Below are 10368 nucleotides of genomic sequence, written 5' to 3' on the forward strand. Positions count from 1 at the left end.
TTACAGGCTTTTTTACGGAAGAATGGGATTCATGCTTGCCACTTTAAAATTAGACTGCCTGAGTAAAAAATAAATAATTAGACTAGCGGTAGGCCTAGCCTATTACTGTAATACAAGGTCAGCATGTGGCGCCCTTTTCCCATATAGTGCACCACTTCTAATTTTGAGCAAATCCTTATAGGCCCTGGTCAAAAGTAGTGCACTGAGTAGGGTGCAATTTGGGACGCAGGCAAGGTCTGTTGCATAGGGTGATCAATGGACAATGTCTATTCCAATGGATACCGCCTAGCGTGTGTGGGAACATTCTTTCTCCACTCTTTCTCCTACTGGGTCTCAGAGTGTGCAAGGAATATCCTGAGTGGGCAAATCCCAGTTACAGTGTTTTATGGTGACAGTTAATTTATGATTTTATTATTTAGTGATGTAAAAATCAATGCCTCATTAAAGCACAGAGGTGCCTCTTTATTGCTCCCTGGCTCACTCTGTGTGCTGTTGCCTATACTACGCTATTTACTGACTTCAATCTTCAATTTCAGTTATACTCTTTCAAGATTTATGATAACAAAAACTTTTCTACAAGATAGTGCATATGAAAAGAGAGTCAATGAGAAGATAAAGGCACATGTAGGCCTCTTCAACAGTAGATTATGGATTTCAAAAGAACCATCAAAGGACAGCAACGTCATTGGAGTTGATTAGTCAAGACACAGAACTAGGCTACTCTATGATTTTAGAGAGATATCAAGCAGTAAACTGGCTGGATGACTGGTACTGGAAGACTTGTGTGCTTCAAGTGCACAATATTACCTCGTGCTTTGAGGTATATCACTCTCCACTTGGGCTGTGGACTTGACCTGCAATTTTGACCTGAGATAATAATCTAATTGTTAATCAGTCTATTAATACAGTATATACAGGCTAAAATAACATTGGTTATAGACCTCTGTTGTTGGCCCATTTCAAGGAAGTCGACACCCTAAAGGTATCCTGTATCTGAGAAGCATTGGATGATGCCCCCTACAGTTCAAGTCACACTATGCAAACCCATCACTCTGCCAGATACCACAAATTTATTGAAATTCAAATGAGTGCTGAGAAGGTGTATTCCGTTCAGCACAGGTGGCATCCAGTCTGTCTTTCAAACACCTTGACCAAAATATATGAATCAGGCACTGATGCTATCTACCATGTAGGGAGCACAGCAGCACATCACCCTCAATCATATTCTCCTATTTCAAATGTTCAGAAAATGTTCCATTAATATCGTAACAGGAAGGAGGACCCCTATACCACCGGCATAATGCAGAGAAGAAGCCTCTACTGTCAACATTTGAAACCTTATTCCTTCAGGATTGCGTGGCATTATACTAGTAATCTCACACTAACTAATGTAATGTCAGACATTTTCTTGAGGTTCCGAAGGTTCAGAAACACCTTTTTTAGTAGCCAAGGAGAGGCTATAGTCACCATTCAGTATTCAGTATAGATATATTGAACAGCCCCATTTATATGTATCTATATGTAAATCACAGTGTAGAGACAAGCAAAGGGGGATCTACCTCACCCACCTGCCAATAGTTACAACCCCTGATGCGTCTGTAATGTGTTTTTTACACCCTGAGGGTCACAGAATATGCTGGATTCATTCTTAGTATTGGATTGACATAAAGCATTCACAACAGAGTATGAACGATGCAATATTAAGGCATACAAATTAAATTGTTTCTTTTTAAGCTATTTTGGTTAGTTTAAGATTTACAGCAATTTAATGGGTTTTAACTAAGTAAGGGTCCTCAATCCTCCACTGAATGTTGCGAGTTTAAAAAGGAAATTAGAGGTAGTTATAAACTTTGGCGCAATTGTTCATCCATTATGTTCAATTGTAAGGAATCAATGTGGCCCGAAAAGTCTTAAACTAAGAGGAGAAATTAGAATACACATCAAAATATTCAGCTGTAGGCTATTACTGTAGAACTTCTTAGAGCGTGCGAATGCATTGAACTTGTTAACAAAGTAGACTACTGGTGAAATTGACAAGGCCAAGAGGATAATCTTTACTTGACTCACTTAAATCTTAAAATGTCTTCTTGAGAATGGTCTCACGGCGCACACGCATGAGATGTCTTATTCTTATCATCTGTATGACTCTATACTATTCAACTGTATTTTAGTCCCTGTGTCACACCCTGACCTTGGTTATCTATGTTTTCTTTATTATTTTGGTTAGTTCAGGGTGTGACGAGGGTGGGTATGCTTGTTTTGTATTGTCTAGGGTTTTTGTATGTCTAGGGGTGTTTGTAAGTCTAGGCATATGTAGGTCTATGGTGGCCTGAATTGGTTCCCAATCAGAGGCAGCTGTTTATCGTTGTCTCTGATTGGGGATCATATTTAGGTTACCATTTCCCTTGGGTATTTGTGGGTTCTTGATCTATGTTTAGTTGCCTGTCTGCACTATCCATATTAGCTTCACGGTTCGTTTTGTTAGTTTTGTTCAGTGTTCGTTCTTTAAATAACGCTTACCACGCTGTGCCTTGGTCTCCTCCCTATGACGGCCGAGACAGAAGAACCCACCATAAAAGGACCAAGCAGCGTGTTAAGGAGGAATGGACCTGGGAGGAAATTTTGGATGGAGCAGGACCCTGGACGCAGGCTGAGGAGTCGCCTTAGGAGCAAGAGAGGACAGCAATGACGTCGGGGAGGTAGGCCACATTTTTGGGGGAGGGGGCACATGGAGCAGTCGGTGAAGTTGAGGGGTGAGTCAGAGATTGTCGAGGAGTTATTGGACAGATTGGAGGAGAGTGAACGGATGGGAGATTATGAGACCTTCGAGGAGTTGTTGACTAAATTGGAGGAGAGTGAAGAGAGAGAGCTGTTGGTTTGGCGTAGTATGCACGGCATTCGTCCTGAGGAGCGTGTTAGCTGTCCGATGCCACCTGTGTCAGTTCCTCGTACCCATCCTGAAACGTGTGTAAAAGTTCCACAATTGATGCTGGCTATACACACCAGGTCTCCAGTGTACCTTCACAACCCGGTGTGTCCTGTTCCTACTCCTCGCACTCTTCCTCAAGTGTGCTTCCACAGTCCAGTACATCCTGTGCCTCTTCCCCGCTCTCGCCCTGAGGTGCGTGTCATCAGCCCGGTGCCAACTGTACCGGTCCCACGCATCAGGTCTCCAGTACTCCTCCACAGTCCAGTACGTCCTGTGCCTCTGCCCCGCACTCGCCCTGAGGTGCGTGTCATCAGCCCGGTGCCACCTGTACCGGTCCCGCGCATCAGGCCTCCAGTGCGCATCCACAGTCCAGTACGTCCTGTGCCTCTTCCCCGCACTCGCCCTGAGGTGCGTGTCATCAGCCCACGCATCAAGCCTCCAGTGCGCCTCCACAGTCCAGAGCTTCCGGCAACAGTTCCCGGTCCGGAGCTTCCAGAGCTGCGTCCAGAACCAGAGCCGCCACCAAGGGTAGATGCCCACCCGGACCCTCCCCTATAGGTTCAGGTTTGCGGGGGGGGTACTGTCACGCCCTGACCTTAGATATCTGTTTTCCTTTATAATTTGGTTAGGTCAGAGTGTGACTAGAGTGGGTACGCTAGCTTTGTATGTCTAGGGTTTTTGTATGTCTAGGGGTGTTGTCATCTAGGTGTATTGTATGTTTATGATGGCCTGATATGGTTACCAATCAGTGACAGCTGTTTATCATTGTCTCTGATTGGGGATCATATTTAGGTAGCCATTTTCCTCGTTTGTGTTGTGGGATCTTGAAAACAGTAAGTTGCCGTTGTGCACTCCAGTAGCTTCACGTTTCGTTTGTGCTTTTGTTGTTTTGTTTATGAGTTTCTCTTTATTAAAATCATGTGGAACTCTATGCACGCTGCGCCTTGGTCTCATCATTACGACGATCGTGACATCATCCGTTAACGTACTCTGCGTCTCACAAAGACACAGCAGTTGAAACCAAAAATCTCAAATTTGTACCGGTCTAATGTCCAATGCTCGTGTTTCTTGGCGCAAGCAAGTCTTTTCTTCTTATTGGTGTCCTTTAGTAGTGGTTTCTTTGCAGCAATTTGACATTGAAGGCCTGATTCACAGTCTCCCCTGAACAGTTGATGTTGAGATGTGTCTGTTACTTAAACTCTGCAGCCCAAATAAATGCTTCAATCTGAGGTGCAGTTAATTGCCGATTTCTGAGGCTGTTAACGCCAATGAACTAATTCTCTGCAGCAGAGGTAACTCTGGGTGTTCTTTTCTTATGGCGGTCCTCATGAAAGCCAATTTCATCATCGTGCTTTATGGTTTTTGCGACTGAACTTGAAGAAATTTACAATTGACCGATCATGTCTGAAAGTAAGGATGGACTTTTGTTTCTCTTTGCTTATTTGAGCAGTTCTTGTTATATTATCAACTTAGTCTTATTTAGTAAAAGACCATCTTCTGTATACCAACCCTACCTTGTCACAACACAACTGATTGTCTCAAACGCAAATGCATTAATTCCACAAATTAACTTTAAACAAAGCACTCCTGTTAACTGAAATGCATTCCAGGTGACTACCTCATGAAGCTGGTTGAGAGAATACCAAGAGTGCAAAGCTGTCATCAAAGCAAACGGTGGCTACTTTGAAGAATCTCACATATAAAATATATTTTGATTTGTTTAACACTTTATTTGGTTACTACATCTTTCCATATGTGTTTTTTCATAGTTTGATGTCTTCACTATTGTTCTACATTGTAGAAAATAGTAAAAATAAAGAAAAACCCTTGAATGAGTACTGTGTATGTATACTGTATTTGTTTAAGTACTATCTATCCGGACGTAATGTATATCAAATAACTATGTAACTACTGTGAAAAAAAGTGCAGTTGTCACGACTTCCGCTGAAGTTGGTGCCTCTCCTTGTTCACGCTGCGTTCGGTCGACGTCACCGGCTTTCTAGCCTCCACCGATCTAAGTTTATTTTTCCATTAGTTTTGTCTGTTGTACACACCTGGTTCCCATTTACATTTGAATTATTTCCCTATTTAACCCTCTGGAGCCATCATGGTTTTGTGCGTGTTTATTGTTGTCTCGTTCATGTGATTCTGGATTTTCGTTCACCTTGTTGGAAGATTATTTTTGAGTAAAGTTACTATTATTACTCATCTCTGTGTCCTGCGCCTGTGTCACGATCGTTGGAAGCATACTTGGACCAACGTGCAGCGTGATCTGGGTTCCACATCTTTTTTATTTAAAGTGAACCACACAACAAAAGAATAAACGAAACGACAATGGAGTTCTAAAATGCAACTACACATAAACAATATCCCACAAACACAGGTGGGAAAAACAGCTACTTAAATATGATCCCAATTAGAGACAACAATTACCAGCTGCCTCTAATTGGGAATCGTACAAATCACCAACATAGAAATAATAACCTAGAACCCCACATAGAAATAATAAACTAGAATACCCAGTCACGCCCTGACCTACTTCACCATAGAGAAACAATGGCTCTCTATGGTCAGGAAGTGACAGGCTGACTCCACCTTACCCACATCACCTAGACTCTGACAGAGTCTGTAAAATGTTTGTATAATGTACACTATCGTTCAAAAGTTTTGCGTCAATTAGAAATGTCCTTGTTTTTGAAAGAAAATCACATTTTTTGTCCATTAAAATAACATCAAATTGATCAGAAATACAATGTAGACATTGTTAATGTTGTAAATAACTATTGTAGCTGGAAATGGCAGATTTTTGATGGAATATCTACATAGGAGTACAGAGGCTCATTATCAGCAACCATCACTCCTGTGTTCCAATGGCATGTTGTGTTAGCTAATCCAAGTTTATCATTTTAAGAGGCTAATTGATCATTAGAAAACCCTTATGCAATTATGTTAGCACAGCTGAAAACTGTTGTCCTGATTTAATGAAGCAATAAAACTGGCCTTTAGACTAGTTGAGTATCTGGAGCATCAGAATTTGGAGGTGCGATTACCATTGGAACACAGGAGTGATGGTTGCTGATAATAGGCCTCTGTACGCCTATGTAGATATTCCATAAAAATGAAGCCGTTTCCAGCTACAATAGTCATTTACAACATTAACAATGTCTACACTGCATTTCTGATCAATTTGATGTTATTTTAATGGAAAAAAATGTGCTATTCTCTTACATTTTTTGAACGGTAGTGTATATGTAAGAAAAAAGCTGTGGGGGGTGGATGGGCCAATAAATATACTGATAAAAAATATAAACGCAACATGTAAAGTGTTGGTTCCATGTTTAATGAGCTGAAATAAAAGATCCCAGAAATGTTCCGTATGAACAAAAAGCTTATTTCTCTCAAATGTTGTTAACATCCCTGTTAATGAGCATTTCTCCTTTGCCAAGATAATACATCCATCTGACAGGTGTGGCATATCAAGAAGCTGATTAAACAGCATGATCATTACACAGGTGCACCTTGTGCTGGGGACAATAAATGGCCACTCTAAAATGGCAGTTTTGTCACAAAACACAATGCCACAGATGTCTTAAGTTTTGAGGGAGTGTGCAATTAGCATGCTGACTGCAGGAATGTCCACCAGAGCTGTTGCCATAGAATTGAATGTTAATTTCTCTACCATAAGCCTCCGTCAATGTCGTTTTAGAGAATTGGCAGTAATTGGCCTAACAACCGCAGACCACGTGTAACCACGCCATCCCAGGACCTCCACATCCGGCTTCTTCACCTGTGGGATCGTCTGAGACCAGCCAGCCAGACAGCTGATGAAACTGAGTTTGCACAACTGAAAATGTCTGCACAAACTGTCAGAAACCATCTCAGGGAAGCTCATCTGTGTGCTCGTTGTCCTCATCAGAGTCTTGACCTTACTCAGTGTTGTAACAGTGGTCAAATGTTCACCTTCGATGGACAATGGCACGCTGGAGAACTATGCTCTTCATGGACGAATCATGGTTTCAACTGTACTGGGCAGATGTATGGCGTCGTGTGGGCGAGCGGTTTGCTGGTGTCAACATTGTGAACATGTCAGAGTGTGCACAACTGGTCAAAGGAAGTCAGGTGCATGAGAGCAGAGATGAGTGAACAGGTACACTTTATTCATGCAGAGGAAAACAGCCGGACGCAACTGCGTCACAACACTCTGGCCCAAGGAAAAAAGCGATAGCGCACAAATTACACAAATAGGTACAAATAACAAAACCACGGGTTACAACAATACCCGGCGCAAAACCAGCCTGAAGCATCACACACGTAACGAACGAACAATACCACACACAGACATGGGGGGAACAGAGGATAATATACACGTAGAGTAATGAGGGGATGTAAACCAGGTGTGCGGGAAAACAAGACAAAACAAATGGAAAATGAAAGGTGGAGCGGCGATGGCTAGAAGACCGGTGACGTCGACCGCCGAACGCTGCCCGAACAAGGAGAAGGACCGACTTCGGCGGGAGTCGTGACAGAACAGAGTTCCCCATTGTGGCAATGGGGTTATAGTATGGGCAAGCATAAGCCACGGACAATGAACACAATTGCATTTTATCGATGGCGATTTGAATAAACAGAGATACCGTGACAAGATCCTGAGGCCCATTGCCATGCCATTCATCCGCCGCCATCACATCATGTTTCAGCATGATAATGCACGGACGGCACCATGTCACAGTTCTTCCATGGCCTGCCTACTCACCAGACATGTCACCAATTGAGCATGTTTGGGATTCTGTGGATTGACGTGTATGACAGCATGTTCCAGTTCCCTCCAATATCCAGCAACTTTGCACAGCCATTGAAGAGGAGTGGGACAAAATTCCACAGGCCACAATCAACAGCATGATCAACTCTATGTGAAGGAGATGTGTCGTGCTGCATGAGGCAAATGGTGGTCACACCAGATACTCACTGGTTTTCTGATCCCTGCCCCTACCTTTTTTAAGATATCTTAGACCAACAGATGCATATCTGTATTCCCAGTCATGTGAAATGCATATATTAAGGCCTGATTCATGTATTTCAATTGACTGATTTCCTTATATACTCAGTAATATTTTTGTTCAGTGTAAATAAAATAAAAAAGCATCTTGTAGCATAATTTAATACCTTGTTTAATTATTTAATGTGCAGTTCAATAATTCACTAGAATAATTCAATAGTATAGTAATAGCGTTAAGTCGGAGAATTGTGCATTTTTCAAATACGGGAAACAGCTTTTTCCTGCAATCTAGAGCCATAATCATGATGCCTAATTCTATGTAAAAAATATATAGATTTTTTTCTGCATAGGTTATCTAAGCATACCTCTTTACCTGTTCAATTGTAATTTTTATTAATTATGCACATTGATTCTTTAAGAACGTTTATGCTTTATGAGTTTAGTACAACTGCTGGTATATAGTATCATAACATAAGAATTAAAGCAATTTATGTATTTTCTAGTTGGGAAAATAGGGGTGGGGGGGGGAGTACTCTTTGCCTGTTCCAGTCAGTGTGTCCCCTCCGCATCCGCTGGCAGATGTTTTTATAAATAGTTATGATAAAACGTGGGCTTAAAAATTAAGTTGAGTAATTAATTTACCATTTAAAAAAAGGGCAAATCTATGGGCATGATGCCTCTGACCCCAACTGTTGCCATACATATGAAATCTGTAGACTGAATACATACACACGTAAAATGTTCGGGCTTTACAATTTCTTGGCAACAACCATATGGATGTCAATCTGTTCCACCTGCTTCTGTGATTGTATGTTAAACCTGTAAAGAGTAAGTCTCACCGGAATACTGTCTATAGAATAAGATGCACTGTCTTTGTTAAAAACAATATATGGAGAGTTGTTTTCTAAATATTGATCATGAAGCCACAAATACATAGCCTCGTACAACCATCCTGATCTCGTGAGCCTACATTCTATGAATCCATGTAGCGAAACAGAATGTAAGATCACGAGATCGGGATGGTCCTACGTCACAAACAAACAAGCTTCCTAAAATGTATATACAATTGAAGTCGGAAGTTTACATACACTTAGGTTGGAGACATTAAAACTAGTTTTTCAACCACTCCACAAATGTCTTGTTAACAAACTATAGTTTTGGCAAGTCGGTTAGGACATCTACTTTGTGCATGACACAAGTGATTTTTACAACAATTGTTTACAGGCAGATTATTTCACTCATAATTCACTATATCACAATTCCAGTGGGTCAGAAGTTTACATACACTAAGTTGACTGTGCCTTTTAAACAGCTTGGAAAATTCCAGAAAATTATATCATGGCTTTAGAAGCTTCTGATAGGCTAATTTGTTAAGGCTGACGCTCTCCTCATCCTCGGATGAGGTAAGGAGAGAAGGATCTTCTAACCAAAATGCGGAGTCAGGGAAATAAGCCATCTTTTATTTTATAACAACGAAAACTGAATGATGATGGCAATACGAAAAAACAAACACTTTAACAAACTTACAAAATAACAAAAACGACGTTGACGCAACCTGAACATAAACTTACATAGACAAACGTAAACTCACGAACAGGAACGTACATCGAAACATACGAACAGCCAAACAGCTCCGAAAGTGAATACATCGAACACAACGACGAAAGACATCACAGGAGACAATCACCCACCAACAAACAGTGAGAATGCCCTACCTAAATATGACTCTTGATTAGAGGAAAACGCAAACCACCTGCCTCTAATCAAGAGCCATACCAGGCAAACAAAACCAACATAGAAACAGATAACATAGACTGCCCACCCAAAACACATGCCCTGACCATAAACACATAAAAACAACATAAAACAGGTCAGGACTGTTACAGTACCCCCCCCCCTCAAGGTGCGCACGCCGGGCGCACCAGCACAAAGTCCAGGGGAGGGTCCGGGTGGGCAGTTGACCACGGTGGTGGTTCCGGCTCAGGACGCTGTCCCCATACCAACATAGTCACTCCCCTCTTCTGTCTACCCCTTCTAATGACCACCCTAACACTACCCTCCCCTAAATAAACGGCCAGCACCGGAACAAGGGGCAGCACCGGGACAATGGGCAGCACCGGGACAAGGGGCAGCACCGGGACAAGGGGTAGTACCGGGACAAGGGGCAGCACCAGGATAAGGACCAGCACCGGAATAAGGGACAGCACCGGGACAAGGGGCAGCACCGGGACAAGGGGCAGCACCGGGACAAGGGGCAGCACCGGGACAAGGGGCAGCACCGGGACAAGGGGCAGCACCGGGACAAGGGGCAGCACCGGGACAAGGGGCAGCACCGGGACAAGGGGCAGATCCCGGCTGAAGGACTCTGGCAGGTCCTGTTTGGACGGCTCTGGCAGGTCCTGGCTGGACGGCTCTGGCAGGTCCATGCAGGCTGACGGCTCTC

This window comes from Salvelinus fontinalis, chromosome 3 (genome assembly GCF_029448725.1).
Source record: "Salvelinus fontinalis isolate EN_2023a chromosome 3, ASM2944872v1, whole genome shotgun sequence".
Classification (NCBI taxonomy): domain Eukaryota; kingdom Metazoa; phylum Chordata; class Actinopteri; order Salmoniformes; family Salmonidae; genus Salvelinus; species Salvelinus fontinalis.